This window comes from Peromyscus leucopus, chromosome 13 (genome assembly GCF_004664715.2).
Source record: "Peromyscus leucopus breed LL Stock chromosome 13, UCI_PerLeu_2.1, whole genome shotgun sequence".
NCBI classification, from domain to species: Eukaryota; Metazoa; Chordata; class Mammalia; order Rodentia; family Cricetidae; genus Peromyscus; species Peromyscus leucopus.
This window is the reverse complement of record NC_051074.1, coordinates 22,122,873-22,141,323: the sequence shown is the minus strand read 5'-3', so window position 1 is coordinate 22,141,323 and position 18,451 is coordinate 22,122,873. Positions and strand designations below refer to the sequence as shown.

The following is an 18,451-nucleotide window of genomic DNA, read 5'->3' as shown; positions in this document are numbered from 1 at the left end:
AGGGTAGCAGTTTCAAGGGATGGTCCTGGAGAGGGTGTTGCAGGGGTGAAATTTCATGGGGCTGGGGAGCTTATGGAAAATGTCGTTTTGAGCCCCCTTCCTCTCTGCCAGGAAGGTATGCCAAGAGGGGAATGGAATGAATGCTGATTGAGCCAACCCACAGTATCTTGCAGGGACTGGATGGCCAGTAGGTCAGGGAGGGGGCGGACGACAGCAGTGTCTGTCCAATGGTATGTAGGGAAAGAACCAGACCCGGAAAAACTGAAGGCATCTCTCAAATTTAATAATCCCAGGGCGGCCAGACAAAGCCGAAATAACACATTCACGGTATCGCAGAGTTTGAAGATGGAATGCACACCAGGAAAGGATGACAGCGAGTGTAAGCGAGCACTGGGAGAAGTTTGCCTGCATCAAGATGGGAGGACGTGGACGTGGCGGGGGGTGGGGAGCGGGGGGGGGCGGGGGGGGGCTGTGTGAGACGAGGGATGAGTGAACGAACAGGGAAGAGCTGCTTCTCCCTCCTTTTCTTTTGACCTGAATTGTTTGGGTTTCCAGAGATTGAAAACTTGGAGAAGAAGCAGTTGAATGTGAAAGGTGAGTGCATAATTCACTGGGGGGATGGGTGGAGGGCCGAGCCACCCACCTTTCCTTTGAGGAAGAGTAGGTGGAGATGAGCGGGGAGAGAGCCAGAGCTCATCCAGCTGGTGAGCTCTATTTTTTTTTTTTCTGTAAAGTGGGACGCTCAGCCATCTGCCAAAAAGGAGGAGGAAGAGGCGTAGGCATCTGAGACCAAAGGGAGGTGCTCTTAGCAGGACTCATCAGAGAGCTCAGGGTGAGGGGACCAGAGAGACAAAATGCGCAAGCCGTGTTAGGTGCTGAGGAAGCTTGATGACACTAAGCATGGAGGGACCAATGGGAGCTTCCCATTAGCAGAAGAAAGAACACATAATATGTATGTACGTGTATACATATACATGATGTATATATCTCTGTATACACACATATGCATGTAGAAATGCAAATGCATATAGATCTGTCTCTACATTCAGAGATCTAAAATATACATATCTATAAATATATCTACATATATAGATATGTACATATGAATATTTAGACATATACATATATGTGTGTCTTGTGTATCTATATACTTTGCCTTTCTTAAGAAGGTTGGGTTATTGTCAGAAAACAAATAAAAAAAATGAGCTAGAAAGTTTATCCTGCAAAACCTACCTGGTTTAGAATACAGGAAAGAAAGGAAACGTTGGGCAGATGGGAGAAGGGAGGCAGATGACCTTACAGAGCCCTGTGATGGGGTGACCGGCAAATAGCAGGAGACAAAGTCACGCCCAGAGTACTTCCGCTGACTTAGAGGTGTGCAGGAGTTTTGATTGGCTCCTGTATCCTTGGCCATGCAATGCGTTCAAAGATAACCCAGGAGAAAGTCCCCAATGGTAAAGTCATGTTAAGGGCTTTACCATGAAGCCACAAAACTTAAGCTTTGGGGTCCTTTGTCTGCAGACCCTAGAAAGAATCCTAGCAACTTTCGTATTTGTTATATTTTGCAAGTTTAGATCTGCCCACAGTTTCTTGCCAAGGCTTTGGATGGGGACTATATAAGAGAGAATCTGGAGTTCAAGCTTTCTTAGCAGCACACTGCCTCCATTCCTTTATGTTATCTAACTATAATGAAAGAAGTGAGCTAAGGAGCTGCCCCCCTCCCCCTAGCTTCAAGGATGTCCATTAGCAAAGGCTTTCAGCCCTGGAAAAGAGAATGGAGGACCGGAGATGGGTGTGAGAACTGCCCTGTGATAGACGACAGGAGAACCACACTTAGCCACCTGCTCCTGTCAGCTGATTGTGAGCCCACCAGAGTGGCTGACTTAGGGGCAGCAGCTAGTTCACACTCCCCTCAAAACCTTTGCCTCCCTGCGCGCCCCACTTTAGACCTGTTATGTCTACACTCTACCTGTTGTCATTCCACGTCATGTGTTGCAAGACACACCTTTCAATCCCCCCGGGCCCCGTCACATCATCCATACACACGCTTCTTAACTCCTTTGTTTGGAGACACTGGCAAGACTCTGATAGGGTGGTGTCCCTCTGACCACTACATATCTAATACACTTGTTTTTGCTTGATCCACAGGCTTTCCTGGTGGTCTCTCTGGAAAAACAATCATAAACACAGATAAACATGGACAATACTGGGGTAGCCTCAACGTAACATGTTACACATTTCTCACTGTGATGCTGACCCACCCTCTTTTCTGTGATGTGTCTGACCCAGATCCAACCTCGTCCTTTTCTCAGCAGAAAACATAAGATGCATTGAAAAGCTTAGTATCCATCTGAGACTGAATCTACTTAAGATCTAGACAAAGGCTCTTTACAGTTTAGGTCCTAGGAAATAGTTACTGCCTCCTGTGAGAGAGTAAACAATGGTTCTGATTAATAACTTGGCCCCCAGGAGTTTCTAGTTGACTCTACCCTATTCATTTTACTTAAAACATTATATAGTTTGCATGTATTCAGTTGGTTAAATCTCACATTGGTTCATTAATGGCTGACTTTTGACTGACTTTCCAATCTTCAGTGAACATGTTAGAGACGCCCAGAATATCTACCACGCTGGGGCTGTTTGGGCACTCAGAGGAAAGATCCACTTTGATAGAATTGGCCCTTTTAACAGAGGCAGATTTTGACCTCATTAACAGACTCTTCATTGACCAGGTTGTTCATTATTGAATCATTGTTATTAGTTTGGTCAACAAACTGTGCAAATGCTTGGAAAGAATGTATTTGTTGTTGTTATTCATGATCATATTTTTAAATGTCTTCTTAGGGATCTAAAATATCTTTATAACATAATAGGTGTTAAAAAAAACAAGCAGACATAACTTCTCACGCATCCTACTTTTGCCTCAAATACAAATCCTGCATTAATATATGCAAATTATGCACAAACCCTACTTCCTACCCCGTATCTATCTATATCTTCCCTAAAATCGAGTACCACTCACAGGTTTACAAATCTGTTTCTCCCCATGGTTTCTGCTATGATTTAGATATAGACTGTTGAATGGCTGAAAGCTAACCTCCCGGTATACAGAGCTGAGAGGTGGTGGAACCTCTAAGAGATGGGGCTTGGTGGGAAGTGTTTAGACCTTCGGCAGCATCACCCTTGAAAAAGGTCAACACTGTGTTTCTTTCTTTCGGGATTGGGGACCAAACGCAGGGCTTTGCGCTTTCTAGGGAAGTGCCTGACCTTGAGCTCTATTTCTGGTCCTCAGAGTTTTGAGACGGAGCCTCATCATGCAATCCCGGTTGATCCTGAACTAGACAAGAGGATGGTGAGTTCAGGATGTTTTCCCCGAGTGCTGGCATCGTGGCTATGCACTAGCTTAACATTCTTCTGAGACCCTGAGTTGATTCTCTAGAAAGCAAGTTATCATAAATGAGCAAGCCTGTGCCTCCCCAGCCTCTGGCTTTCTGATGTCCTCCTCATATACACTTCCCCCATGATGTTGTCTGCCCTGATGTGATGTAGCCAAAAGGACCCATACAACAGCTGCCATCAATGCCTTTGAATTTTCAGCCTCCAAAAAGGTGAGATAAATAGCTCTCTCCCCCCTCCCGCCCTCCCTTCCTCCCTCCCCCCTTACAAAGTATCCAGCCTCGGGAATTTTGCTATGGCAACAGAAATTGTACTAACACAGTTTCCACAAGACTCTACAGTTTTTGTCACTCCTCCTAATATAAGAAATGTGATAAACATTTACTGTTCACTAATTCCTTAGCTCATCCCAGAGCACTCAAAACTTAGTTATCTGGTCACAGTTGTTAGGGATGTGGAATCCGATTCTAGCTTCTAATGCTTTATCTTACTTACCCATGACTTTCTGCCAAGTGTTAATCTGTAAATAAATGCTTCCATGTACTCTTCTTAAATCACCGTCTTCAACTGACTTGCCTTCCTAGTCAGAACCTTCTGAAGACTGTGGTAAAAGTCGAAGTCAACTGTTCTCAAATGAGACCCTTACTTACTGTTTTTAAACCCAATATAGAAACCCCGGCGAGGCCGACTTAGCCGGCCCTTTTCTGACACGCCCAGCATCCCTCTTCCCCAGGGCCTTTGCTTCCTCATTCGGTGTCCCAGTACCGGCCTCTGAACTCCAAGAAGCTCAATCGTATCATTCCCAGGAGGAACTAACAAGAAGTGAATTGAGGATGGGGCAGAGCCAGGTCCCACTTTTCAGGGTCATTCACTTAAAAATGCTTCTGTCTGGAAAATATTCCCCCCTGCTTTCCTTGCCCTCTTGTTTTCTCCACATTTCTATTCATCTTTTTTTTTTTTTTTTTTTTTTTTTTTTTTGAGACAGGGTTTCTCTGTGTAGCTTTGCACCTTTCCTGGAACTCACTTGGTAGTCCAAGCTGGCCTTGAACTCACAATGATCCACCTGGCTCTGCCTCCCGAGTGCTGGGATTAAAGGCATGCGCCATCTTTTAATGGTAATTTCAGCGGAGCTCATGGGAGCTGTCTTCCAACTCTGTGATCCCCTCTCCGCTCCCCTCCTCCCAAAGCACCCGGTGAGCAGCCTATGCTGTCTCTGCCTAGGGACAAGCCTGCTCTCCTCTGCTCCAGCTCCTGGCTGCTCTGGATTCCCATGGTCTACCTGAGCCACCAGTAATGTGGCGGTATGGCCCTTTGCATACACAACTATTCTCTAAGCTTTGGGGCTCTGCTGTCTTTTGTTCTTTGAGACCTGCCTTTTTTCTGCTCTGTAAGCCCTCTTGCCCCACATCTCCCGACTAAGGGCTTTGCCTGCAAGTCACAGCACTAAATCAACCGAAGAAACAAAACCATCGTTTCTTAATCTGAAGGTCGCTTCTGCAATGAGAATCACCGTTTGTAAATTCCCTGTGGCACGTGTGGCAGACACTGTGGAGTCAGGGCCACGTGGACAGTCCAGTTGCTTTCTTGTTAGTTCATTGTGTTTCTAAAGATTTTACTCAAGACTGGAAGAAGGCAAGTGCCCAGTTCGGGTCCGTTTTATTCAGGAAGTGATGGGGGTGGTCTAGAACTCCAGCACCAGGTTGTGTTTCCTGTAGAGTGTTAAATAAGTGGTAGGGGTTTTGTTCCTTTGTTTGTTGTGGAGCTAGTATCTCTCTGTGTGGCCCAGGCTTTCCTGCAATTCCTCACTGTGTAGCTCGGGCTGGCCTGTAACTCATGGTCTGCAGGCCTCTACCTCCAGATTCCTGAGATTACAGGAACGCACCGCCGTGCTGAGCCTTTTTTAAAAATTATTTTTATTTTTTGTTAAATTAGCAAATTGATTGAAGCAAAACAGCCTGGATCTGACAAAAAAGAGAGTCACAGATGCAGTACACAAGATTCCATCTTTGAGCAGGACGTTTCCAAGATTTCAAGGCAAATCAGCCAAAGGCAGCTAGAGCGGCGGCGGCGGCTGCGGCGGCAGAGGCAGAGGCAGAGGCAGAGGCAGAGGCAGAGGCAGAGGCAGAGCCATGCCTTGTGTAGGTGCTGAAGTCCTTGGACCTGGATGAGGAGTCCTCTAAAGCTCCTCCTCCTACAGACAGTTGGTGGTAGCTCGCTTCTTGAGGTCTCTTTGTCCTTGAAGGGATGCCCTGGCAGGCGGTGTGACAAAGAGCACACCTCCCAAGGAACAGGCCCTGTTGATATTAAATGCTTCATTTGCTCCTTCCTCCACCTGCTCTCTGTTACCTCCCAAACCCCAGAGACTCAAGGGCAGCCTTGCTGCTGCTCTGAGAGATTGTTTTGCCTAGAATATTTGATCGCACACAGGAACAGATGCCAAATGGAATATGACATGCCAGATGTCCATCCAGGCAAGAGGAAGTTAGGCAGAAAAGCCACATCTCCTTATGTCAATGATCCCAAACCTCTCGCTAATCCCAGTGGGCTTAACTCCCCTGGCTCCTAGGTCACAGACCTCTAGAGGGCTGGCCAACCTGGATCCTCAAGTTCATTTTGCTCATTTTTCAGACTGAGACCAGAATGCCTGAGTCCCAGACAAGTGAAATACTGCCCTCATCCATCAATAGCAGCTTATGGCAGATGTGGTTCTAGAAGGACCTGGAGGGACCCAGTGTCTCCATCTGCAGATTGCAACAAGAAAAAGTGCCTGTTCATTGTAACATTCTTTGTTATTAAGAGCCTAAGAAGGAAAGATTTCACTCTACACACTGCAACCCATTCCCAGCCGCTTTAATAGGTAATACTGATGCTTCAACCAGCCAAATCTATTGCAGAAGAATATATGGCATTTACCAAAACCAGGGAAAGAAATCCTTTGCACGCTCATCAGACTCCAGCTTCTCACCCCAAGAAGTTAGTTGAGACTGGAGTCACACTTTTTATAGTTGCATAACATAGAACTGGTTGCTCAAATTCTGTCTGACTATTAATTGAGTATCTGTAAGGAGGCTAATTGTATGAGCAGGCTTTCATGACCAAGTAGACCCCCACCCCACTCCCAAGGCTTTTATAAGCAAACTGCTTGGAGATCGAGGACTTTTTACTGTGAAAACCTATTAGCTGTAGCATGGAAAACTCTGAGCAGGCCATCAAAGCCCGCTGGACCACGATGTCAGACAGACAGCTCTGGCCCTTACAGGCCCAGAAGGCCACTACTGTTGGGGGCCAAGTGATTGGCCAGAAGAAAGATACCATCAAGGAAACAGAATGCAGCCTTCCATTTGTACTCCACTACCCCAGCCTTGCTGTAAACTAAATGTCTGCATTCTCCAATGTTGACGTCCTGACTCCTCGTTGGATAGTCCTAGAAGGTAGGGACTTGAGGAGTTATCCTGTGGAACCCCTATGAATGATGTTAGTGACTGCTATAGTTTGGATCTGGAATGGAAAAGGTCCATGAGCCGTCAACAGAACCCCAAGCCCAGAGTTCAGCCAGGTTTTAGAAAAGAAAAATATCTGATTCAATGGGTCTGTGCTCCCTGGCCACCATCTTCCCAACCATCTGGGCAGTGTGTGTGTCTTTGGGGGATACTCTTCAGCAGCCAGTGTGAGTCTCAGGCAAGCTGAACTTCAGGTATGATGATAAAATCCAAGGGCAGTCAGTGTCCAGCAATGCTGATGTGATGAGCAGAGTCCTGCCTCAGAATCCACTGAGAATCGTCAGCGAGGATGATCTCGAGTTTCCCATCTTCCTCTCCTCTAGTGCATCGAATAATGCTTTCCCGTCCAGCTGCCGTTTCTAGGTCCCAGGGGTGGAGCACAGCAGATACAGCCAGAGGATGACTGCTGTGTGGTAGATTGCACTGTCGTCCTCGTATTTGTGTACCAGGATCTGTTACTCCACCCTCCCCTGTGCAGTCATTTCTCACCTTTCAACACAGGCATGATCCAATGGCATAACTGTTTCCACGTGCGCGGTCAGTCTGGAGCCATTGGTTTCACCCCGAGATATGGCGTCTTCTCTGAAGGCAATGAATACACCTGGCGTGTGTCCTTACTCACCACCAGGCCTAGAACTGCTACATAAAGGAATGAGCGAAAGAGATGTCAAAATCTGATCGATGCTACTAGGGCCCGCCACTAGCTCTCCTCTCCCCGAGGCACATAAAAGACTAAATGTCACATCTCCCTGCCATCAAACGGTCCTCGGAAGCAGAAGTGATGTGTGGTACTTCTGGTCTGAACCACAGGCCTGAGCTCTTCGTGCAGGCTCTTGCCTAGCCTAGGCCACCAGACATCTGTAGGTGGCAAATCTGGGTTCCTGAGGGACAGTGTGAGCAGATTACACTCTCATCCTGCTGACCTGTGCTGATCGTATCCCAGCAGCAAGAAATACACCTTGGCTGAAAGGTTCCAGAAAGACTTTTTTGTTCTGCAGCGTAGCTTAGCCCATCCTGACTAACACAGCCCACATCCATTTTGAGAAGAAAGCAAAGAGTGCACATATTTTTTAAAATAAAGTTCTTAAGTGCTCTTGAGGGTATTTCCTGATCTAAATTTTAGGTTTTGGGTGCCCTCACCCAATTTCTCAGGCAAGATCTAAAATTCAAAAGCCACCTGATCCAGAGAAGACAGCATACTTCTGTGGTCCCAGCTTCTTGGGAGGCTAAGCCAGAGGATCACGTGAGCCCACAATATATAAAAAGCAATCTCAGGGTAGAATACTTGCCACGCAAGTGTGAAGACAGGAATCTGAATCCCGAGCACCCGTATGTCAGATATGGTAGTGCATGTCTGCGATCCCAGGGTGTCTGTCATTCCTGCATGCCTGTGGGGACATGGGAAGTGAGGACAGAAGGGTCCCAGGAGGCTAATGGGCCAGCGAGTTCAGCACATGAAGTGGAGAACAAAAGAGACTCTGTGGAAGGTGGGACATGTGGAGGGTGAGGACTAACACTTGAAGTTGTCCTTTGACCTCTACAGGCATACTGTAGGGTACTCACTCCTATTTATTTATAAAATAAATCCATCTAAGGAAGACCACTCAATCTGCAGAGTTTCATCTGTGAGCTAGAAGGCATAACGTCCTTCAGTGACAATAAGCCAGATCCCTGCTGCCAGTACCAGGTTGATGAGGAAGACACTCTGACTCCCTCTTCGTGACGTTATACCCCCCATGCATGAACCCACATTCTCTATTGATTTGGGCATAAATGTTGAAAAATGCAACTTCATTTCATTTTTAGGTTTGAAATCTGGAGTGACATTTGTAGGAATGAGAACCATATGTGCCTTGTCATGTCCTCTCGGTAGGGCCAGCTTGGCCCCACTGTGTGGTGCCATCTCCCCCGTGACCTCCTGGGAAATCTCACTTCTCGCCTTGCAGAGACTGCGAGCATTAGGGGCAGGGATAGAAGCCTCCACATATCGCCGTTATTTCCACATTCCCCTTATCCAAAAGCCTGGCTAGTTTCGGTTCTGGCGTTGGCTGGGAGTTGTGCAAGGCTGAGAACCATATGGTCTAGTGCTTTCAGAATCATCCCAGTTCCCAGTGCTTTATTTGTCTCTGCAATATAAAAAAAAAAAAATTGCTCCCAAATTCCCATATTTTAGGACACAAGCTGGGTCTATTAGACAGGATTTCGTACTGGGAGCAATATGAAAAGTCACATGGAGAGCCTGTGCCTCAATTTTTGGCTGAAATGAATTCACTTTCTCTTGCAATGCACTACATGATAAGCTTTATTTCTGCCCCAAGAAATTTTGACCAAAGGTACCAGTTTCAGAACATGATCTCCTGGATCATGTAATGATGACATCCTTCTGTGGAAGAAAGTTTGAGGTCCAGCTGACTCTTTTGTTTTATTTCGTTTGTTTGTTTGTTTGTTTGTTTTTGTTTGTTTTTTTGTTTGTTTGTTTTTGAGACAGGAAGCTGCATGATTTAGGCAAGTTCCTGACCAGCAATAAAGACTTTCTTTTCGTCTTCAAGAGTGTCCGTGTGGTGGTCTCTGGTGGGTTTATCTCCCAACAGTAACGTGCTGGTGAGGATATGGGCAAACTAGAACTTTCACACACTGATGCAATGCAATGTTGTCACCTACCAAGAAAGAGGGAGGTTAAAATGGCCCCATCACTATGGAAATAGTATGATAATTATTGCAATTTTAAACATGGGCCTGCAGGATGGCTCATCAGGTAGAGCTGCTTGCACGTGGGTCCGGTAACACAAGTATGATTTCCAGATTCCACAAAGTGGCAGGAGAGAACTGAGAGCTGTCTTCTGACCTCCACGTGTGTGCCATGGCCCACGCGTGCCCACCCTTGCACAGACATAAAAAAAGATACCAAGCATAAAATCACCATGTGATCTGGATATATCCAAGAGTGTTAAAAACAGGGTCTCAAACTGGCAATTGTGCCTGCATGCTTGCAACAACATCATTCCAAAGAGCCAACAGGAGAAGTTCATATCTGCCAACAGATCGTGGATCCATGTGTGCCCAACCTGTGACATTGCAACACAAGGTTGTCACCTACAAAGTTCATGCTTGAAACCTGCACAATCAAGTCTCTCTCACACACACACTAATCTCATACTTTCACAGCTAGCCTTGGTTGCAGGCTGCCCACGTCCTGCAGATTGTACACACCTGGAAAAGTGGAGTATGTGCACATCATACAGTATAATTCAGCACTCAAAAGGAACAGGAAACTCTGGTACATACAACAACATAGCTGAAACATTCCAACATGGCCGCAAGTGAAATAACCCCATCCAAAAAGGGCAAATGCTATACAATTCCTCTTAGATGAGGAAGCTACCATCGTCAGACTCACAAGGCATGAGTAGCAAGTTCATTACCAGGGGCTGGGGCAAGTGGGGAGTTAGTGTTTAGTGGGTGAAGAGTGTCTATTTGGAAAGATAAAAAAAAGGCTCCTGACCTGGACGGTAGTGACAGCCTGCACAACATACCAAGGCACTTACAGTCCATACGCTATACTTTCGAATCCTTAGGATGGTCAGTTGTAGGCCATGTGTATTTTATTACAGTTTTAAAAAAAGGAAACCTGGCTGGCGAGATTGCTCAGTGGGTAGAGGTGCTTATATGTACAGGCTTGACAACCTGAGTTTGTTCCCCGGATCCCACAGGGGGCAGAAGAGAACCATTTCCTGAATTCTCCTCTGACCTCCACATGAATGCTGTGCCTGCAGATAGACACACACAAATAAAAAGGGAAACCTAAAAAGAACAGGGATTCAGATATTGTCTTCAACTCTCTTCTTTATAGATGAACACAAAACACTCCTCCCACAATATGCTATTTTGCTACATGGTCATGAAATGGGCAAGGCTGGCAGACTTTTGGGAAAGTCACGTTTTAAGCCATATTAGAAATGCAGAAGGATAAGCTAAGAGTGGAAGTTATCTGGGGCCACACTCCAGGAGTCCAAAATCCCAAACACGTCAGCTCCCCTCTCTTTTACAATACACTTAAGAGACAGAGATGCCAAGATGCTCGAAACAGCAAATGCATGTGCCCGGCAGTAAAAGCACAGGAATTATTTATGTATGAGATTCCAGAGCAAGAAAAACCTTAAACCATTTTAGTTCATCAAAAGGTTCCAGAGGCAAATGCTTACTTCCTCCTGTGAGTGCTGTATATCGACTTTCCCCATCTCATGTGTGCTCAAGAGACGATCTTATTATCTCATCCCAAAGCATCAAAACAAATTCCCACTGAACGGAGGAAAATGGTTCAGTGGAAACAAAATGCATTCTACTTTTCATGCATCAAATAGTTATGGAGAATTGGCAGGCGGCACACTTCTGTAACCCCAGCACTTGAGAGGTGGGCAGGGGAGATGAGAATTTCAGTCACCCCCACTACAAAGAAATGTGAGACCAGCCTGGGCTGCATCACATCCTAGCTCAAAACAAAACAAAGACCACGAATATGCACACAGACACACCCACACACATATATACATACACACACACCATACATATTCACACCACACACATATGTACATATATATGTGTGTATATACACATACAGACATATATATGTGTATATATACATACACACACCACACATACCACACATACCACACACACACACACACACACACATACACACACACACACACGTAGAGAGAGCGCATCTGCTGTTGTGTCTGACAGGGACTATGTTAACTCAAGGGTTATGGCTGAGAGTCACACAAAGTTCCTACCTTCATGAAATTCCTTTATCTGCCCTCAGATAAATAAGCAGGATGGTGACCCACGGGAAGGCTGAAGGGATGCAAGGCCATGTGGGAGTTTTAGGGCAGTGTAGAGAATGTTGTAAAAGGTTGGGGAAGTCTGAAGAGCCAAGAGAGCCATTAGGATGGTTTATAAGGTTCAGTCAGAGAAAGAGAGGCACTGGGAATGAGCTAGGAAAGTCAGAAGACAGGTACGTGGGTGCACAGGAGCATGCGTAGACGGAAGGTGGGTGAGAGGAAGGGAGGAAGAACGGGCAAGCTGTAGAGAGGAGAGGAGGGAGGGAGGGAGGGGAAGGGCACACATAGAAGGTTTGTTATGGGGTCTGGCCTTATGCAGTTTTTTTTGGGGGGGAGCTACTTAACTGCATCTATGAGGCTGTCTGCACCTTGAAGCCCACAAGAAAGTTGGGTAGAGAAGAAGCCATAAAGTGGGGAGATAAAGAATGAGCTAGAACCCACAACACCAGCCACAGCCTATCTACTGCCTGGGTTCTTGCTGTGAGTACTGGGGTGGGGGGGATAAGCCAGGTCCCTCTGTCGTGTACTAAAACGTCCACACACCTGGCCTTGGAGAAGTGGAATTGGGACTCCAGAGCAGTGACTCCTGCCTCGGGCCGAGGAGGAAAGCCACAATTGGGAGACCACACGGTCAGCCCCGGAAGGGCTGCTGCTCCCTCGTCACCACCTCAGCACCCAATGGGAACCTCTGCGTAGCTCATGGCACCGGAAACCAAACAGGGAAGTGGTTCTGCCTAGTGAGGCTGACGCCTTTTTAAACCCACCACAGATGGCACAGATGGAGACTTCATCCAGGCTTGGGAGTTGAGGTGGTTTATAAGAGAAATTGTCAGCCAAGCTAGGGCAGTAAGGATGGGCAACATCAGCTAGAGACAGTGGAGGCATCTTCCCAGGTCACTGGGGTCACACTAAAAATATAGGCAGTTGGGAAACTTTGTATCTCTCAAAGGGAATACGAATAAACAGGAGAAATATGTTTTCTGAGAGAAAGAACTTTAAAAAAAAAAACCAATGGAAACTATGGTGATATTTTATTTGTACTGAAATGTGATTTTATTTGTATGTTAATAAATAAAGTTGCCCGGGGGTCAGAGCTAATAGTAAGCCATAGCGGAGCTGGGTGTAAAGGCTCACATCTGCAATCCCAGCACCTGGATGTAGAGGCTGGAGGACCACAAATTCAACATCACCCTTGGCTCTATGACCTTCTGCCTAACAAAAGGACAAAACAATAGATATATAAAATAGAAGGACAACAAAAATGGAATGCTCTGGTCGACTGTCTGTCTGAATTGAAATCTTGTGGCAAGGCTAGTTTGTAACAAGACATCCTCTCTTGTCCTTTCCTTCCAGTTTTGGACTTTCCAACCTCTTCCCAATTCTTATTCCCCTCCTTATAGCCAAGAAATGGCCGGGCAGGCTCCTGCCGGTACATACTTCAGCCTGTCTTGTTTTTGACTCTGAAGAGCCAGCTCAGAGCTGCAGGTCTGTTCTCACATCATCTTGGAGTGAACTGCCCCAACACCTCCCTCGGCATAGCCTGAGCCAGGCTTCTCCAACGGAGCCGGTAAACAAACACTGGCTGCAATCTGCAGTAGGCTTTGACTCCACACTCAGATGCCCTCCAGATTCAATTCAATCCACTTCCTAAAGGGAATCAAAGATGCTGGGAGACAGGCAGGCTTCCTGTCTTTCCCAGCGCTCTACCCCGCCTTTTGAAAAGTATCCATTCTTGAAAAAAGTCACTCCAGGGGCTGAAGAGATGGTTCAGAGGTTAAGAGCACTGATTGCTCCTCCAGAGGTCCTGAGTTCAATTCCCAGCAACCACATGGTGGCTCACAACCATCTGTAACGAGATCTGGTGCCCTCTTCTGGCCTGCAGTCTTACATGCTGTATACATAATAAATAAATAAATCTTTAAAAAAAAAAAAAAAGTCACTCCAACAGGGCTGCTTCTCTGCTTTTGTCCTGACCTTGGAGCCGAGGCATAGTAGGGAGGAAGAATAGGAGGGAGGGGCCCCTGCCAAATGAGGAAGGTGCTCCCCACAACAGGCAGAAACAGGAACCCAGGCCTGTCTTCTACAGAACAACGGACCCTTGGATCCTCACCGTCAGGGGTCCCCAAGAATAACCTCAGATTCCAAAACTCACTACAGAAATTCCCCAGACTCAGAAGAGGTTCTCTAGCTGTCGTTGTGGTTTTGAACTGTGAAAAGATACCGGTGAGAATCACTAAAGGAAAATGATGACAAGGAGACCACAGGGTGTGCAGCATGGGCTGGCCCTGGCATTAAAGTAGTCGGGTTAGTAGTCTGACTCAAGTCAAAGGCAGCAGGGTAGCCAGGGACTTCAGTGGGTGTCAGTTGGGGAGCCAAACTGACCCGTTCCCCACCTCACCCCCCATGATCTTTGCTTACTTACAGGAACATAACATGAACAGGGCTTACAATAAGATTTATCTCTAACTCTGTACGACTTTCACAGATCTTAACACTGCCCGGTGCCCCAGGGTGAGATGGGTCATCCTGCTCTGTCTCCAGAATGACTCAGCAGATGGCTACTGAGGATGAGATCACAGTCTCTGGATGCCACGGCTCACAAACCAATCACCCGTTCCGGGGGGACTTCTTCCTAGTTGATGGTTCTTTCTTTTTTCACCCCTGACATTTTCAAATGCTTCCTCTGTGCCACACTCTTGATCCAGCACCAATACAGATTTGTTTAACCCTCAAATAATTTCTGCAGAAAGCACTATGATTATCCCCGTTTGAGAGGACAGATTCCCCGTAGTCACTTGAGGTCACACCACAGCAGAGACAGATAGCCTTTAAATGTAACCCCGCCCACCAGGGCTGGGAAAGCACTGCTGGGCCGAGGTGGATTGCTGGACAAGGGGAAGGAGCTTCACTCACCCGAAGGTGCTGAGCATGTCCAGAAGAGCAAGCTTAAGGTGCCTTGGATGTAAAAGTTTTAATGAAGAATGGATACGGTGGGAACACAGGGGGTGAATTCTCCGAAGGAGAGAAGATTGCACTCTTGTGAGAGAATGGAGTCCTTATGGTGTTTAGGGGACTTTACTTCCCTTCTGGGCCTTACCTCCAAGGCCCCACTCCAGGCCCTGCGGCTGACTGACTGGTGAGGGAACAGGACTGGGTGTGGAACGTGCATTCTGTTGGTGCTTTGCAGCATGCCCGTCTCCTGGGAGAGCCTCGCTGTGACAGAGACCCACAGGCCACTTGACAGTGACTCCTTTCCATGAGTCATTCTGCGGCTTCTCCGGGGAAACCCTGGAAGAGGAACGGCCCAGTTGCTACAAATCATGGGAACACTTTGGAGAAACCCTCCACACACAAAAAAAAAAATCTTCAGGGGAAACACACACACATACACACTCACACTTATGCGCGTACGCATGTGTGCGGCATAAGATAGAGTTGAGAGGAAAGAGTTGTTATAAGAGCAGGAGACGGCAGCATGGAGGACTCCGAGGCGCAGGCAGGGACAGACGCTGCCGAGTGCTGCTGAGGCCCTGTGACCAAGTGAGGAAGGGGACACACAAGGGGGAAGGCTGTCTTCTGAGAGCTGGCCTCACAACGGTTAGCAGGACTGAATTAGGAGCTAAAGGAGCCGTACTAGAAGGCACGGTACGAACCTGGATATAGAGGCCACGTGTGTAATCCCAGCACAGGAGAGGCGTCTGGGCTCGAATGAGACTCCAGTAAGCAGATAAACACGAGTCGGGGTTGGCACGACCCTCGTCTCATCGGCTCACCGGGATGACTCTCAGAACTCCAGCCCACTGCTGTAGTTGGGATCGGGATTTCAGTTTTAGGACAAAGGGTAAAAACAAGGAGACTCCCAGGAGAAGGCCTGGGAAGACTCCGAAGGCAGATCCTCCAAGCTTCTCCCCATAGAACTAAAACGTGTCATTCTCCTGTCACACTGATGGGTTCAGGGACACTGGGGGTGACAACTAAGGGGCCCCAAAGTTTTGCTGGGGTCTCCATATTTAGCACAAATGATCAAATCATTGGCTGTCTGAAAGCTCAGTCCCCGGTGTGCCTCCCAGTGGCAGGGGGGCTGGGCTGTGATTGGGTGCCTCAAAGGCCCACCCTCTACTCACAGACCATTCCTCCAATATGATGCCCCCTCCCCCCCCGAGTCACCTTCTTAGTCTGATGGTGTCACTATGTCACTCAGGAAAATCTAAGACTTAGTGGACTGTGTTCTAGGTAAGTGAGGGAAAAGCAACTCCTTCTCGGTACAATGCAATGATCACATTTGAGCAATGTTTTCAAACACGGTGCTGAGCACTCAGACACATTTCACTTAGCCTTCAAGGTAATCCCAAGGGACACATGCATTGCGATCTCACAACAAAAAGCCAAGGCACTGAAAAAAATGCCGTGCTTGAATCCACACAGTGGCAAAAAGCAGCAGAAATGCAAATTCGTACCCATGATCTGCATGTTGATGTCCCTCTAGAATCTACTCTCAGAGGGAGAAACCACGAAGTTGGGCATGTTTACTATCAAAGAAGAACATAGAACTCAAGGCCCTGGGGCTACTTAGCATCCTGGAGAAATGTCTAGGTTCTTCCCTGGGAGGAATTCTGTCTTGGGCTAGGGGGTGTAACTGTGGTAGAGCTTTCCCAGCAAGGGAAGAAAACACCAACCAACAGAGGTCGGCACTCAGAATCAGAAGAGCTGCCCTGAATCCAACTTGGTGTGTTAGTTGTTGTACGGTGTTAGAAGGGCAGGAAAAAGACAGGAAACTGATATAGAAAAGCCTCATGAATCTTACAGGTGTAGTCCGATTTTCTTTGGGCAGCCAGCTCACAAATAATGATACAGTGACTTATTATTAATTATGAAAGCTCAGCCTTAGTTTAGGCTTGTCCCACTAGCTCTTATAACTTAAATTAACCTGTTTTTTTAAATCTACATTCTGTCCTGTGGCTCATTACCTCATCTCTCTGTACTGCTGTTTCTTGAGTCTGGCTGGAGACTCTGCCTTCTTCTTCCCAGAGTTCTCTCTCTGCCTGGAAGTCCTGCCTATATCTTCTGCCTAGCTATTGGCCATTCAGCTTTTTATTACACCAATTACAGCAATATATTTTCACAGAGTGTACAAATATCTCACAACACATGGAGTTTTTTTTTTACCTCACAGGTTTTGTCTGAGGAACAAAGGAGATACATTGTTTGAAGAGAGAAACGAACCCATATAAAGCCGTCTCCCCCTCTTTCCCACCAGGTTGGCTTTGATCTTTGGTTCTCAGGGCTCATCTCTTCTCTACTAACCTTTTTCCTCTTGTCGCATGTGATACCGCAAGCCTCTGAAAGTTTTGCATTCTATTTTTGTTCTTGTGGTTCAATTATTTTTATATTGTTTACATGGACCATTACCTTAGCTCTAGGAAACACTAGCCTTGCCATGGATTTGTTGAGTACCTAATTGTGCATGCCACAGCACTTGAAGCCTAGCCAAAGGCAGTCGGTCTGCAGGGAGCCAGGGGTGGCAGCTTGGGAAAGGCCACATCAGGCAAGGCCTCAGAAAAAACTGAGTTCTAGTCCTTATTCTGCCTCTAACTGAGTTGTTACGTTGAAAAGGACACATGCATCCCTGAACCTTAGATGAGTGAGTTGTGAAATATCATCAGTCCTCTGTGGTCACATCTCAAATTCATAAGCTGCTCATGGGGTGGGGGGCAGTGGTTATGGGAAACAGTGTGTGAAAGACTTTGGTGCCAGCAATATGAATAGAGGGAATAATTATACACATGGAAGTAACAGAGAGTTCCACATATGAGATCTAGCAATGTCACTGGAGTCTTGGTGCGGGCAGTTGCAATGGCCAATGTTGGGGTCATCTTGAACACATCTTGCACACCTCACTGGCTTTGCTTCCTTGTCCATTAGATGTAATGAATGCCTGCCTCAATGGGTCACTACGGGTCATCTGTGAGCTCACACTGACACCCACGAAGCTGCCACCAACCATCCCTGGTACACCTGGGCTTTGGCCTCAGGACCTCCCATACTCAGAGACAGTAGCGTCATGATGTCTAAAGAGCTCTGATCTCTTCCATCAGTGCCACTGAGACCAACTGTGCTTTCTACAAAGAGCAAAGGACATTTGGAGCCAGGGCGGTAGAAAAAAGTTTTTCAAAGCAAGTGCCCTTGGGATGGAAAAAAGAAAAAGAGATTTCACTCTCAGTTTTGTTACTAACACACAGGAGTCACTGATGGAGGAGAGATGAGACAGAGAACCCGGGGCAAGAGCAGGAGGCGGGTCCACAGGGGATGGAATGACAGGGAAAACAAAGCCCAAAGAGTTCATTGGCTTTCTGACTGCATTTTCACACACTCTTCCCAGGACATGCTCAGTAATGCTTTGTTTGACCAAAATGCCTCACACAGGCCAAGTCCACCCAACAAGCTCAAGCTTCAGGAAATAGGACGAATCGGGGGAACCTGAGGCAAGGTCAAGGGCCTGCTTAGTCTCATATTCTGCATACTGAACACTGAAGATATGAGTTACAGCCTAGAAACAGAAAAAAAAAAAGGAATTAACCATTCATGCTTGGTCTGGGGTGGTAGAGAAAAATCTGTCTCTGTGGCCCTGAATGCTCTGGGTATTATAGTTTGGGTCTGGAGCCGATGGTGGTATTTGAAGGTGGTGAAACTTTAATGGAACATCTTTGAATCGTC

General features: G+C 46.8%; 1 long non-coding RNA gene across 1 annotated transcript; it reads left to right on the top strand.

The window, feature by feature from the left end:
- The first annotated feature begins 298 nt into the window (after window positions 1-298).
- Window positions 299-3,630, top strand: LOC119088942. The gene is made up of 3 exons (XR_005092703.1): window positions 299-379; window positions 556-594; window positions 3,293-3,630. It is a non-coding gene; the product is annotated as an uncharacterized LOC119088942 (long non-coding RNA).
- The last annotated feature ends 14,821 nt before the right edge of the window (window positions 3,631-18,451 follow it).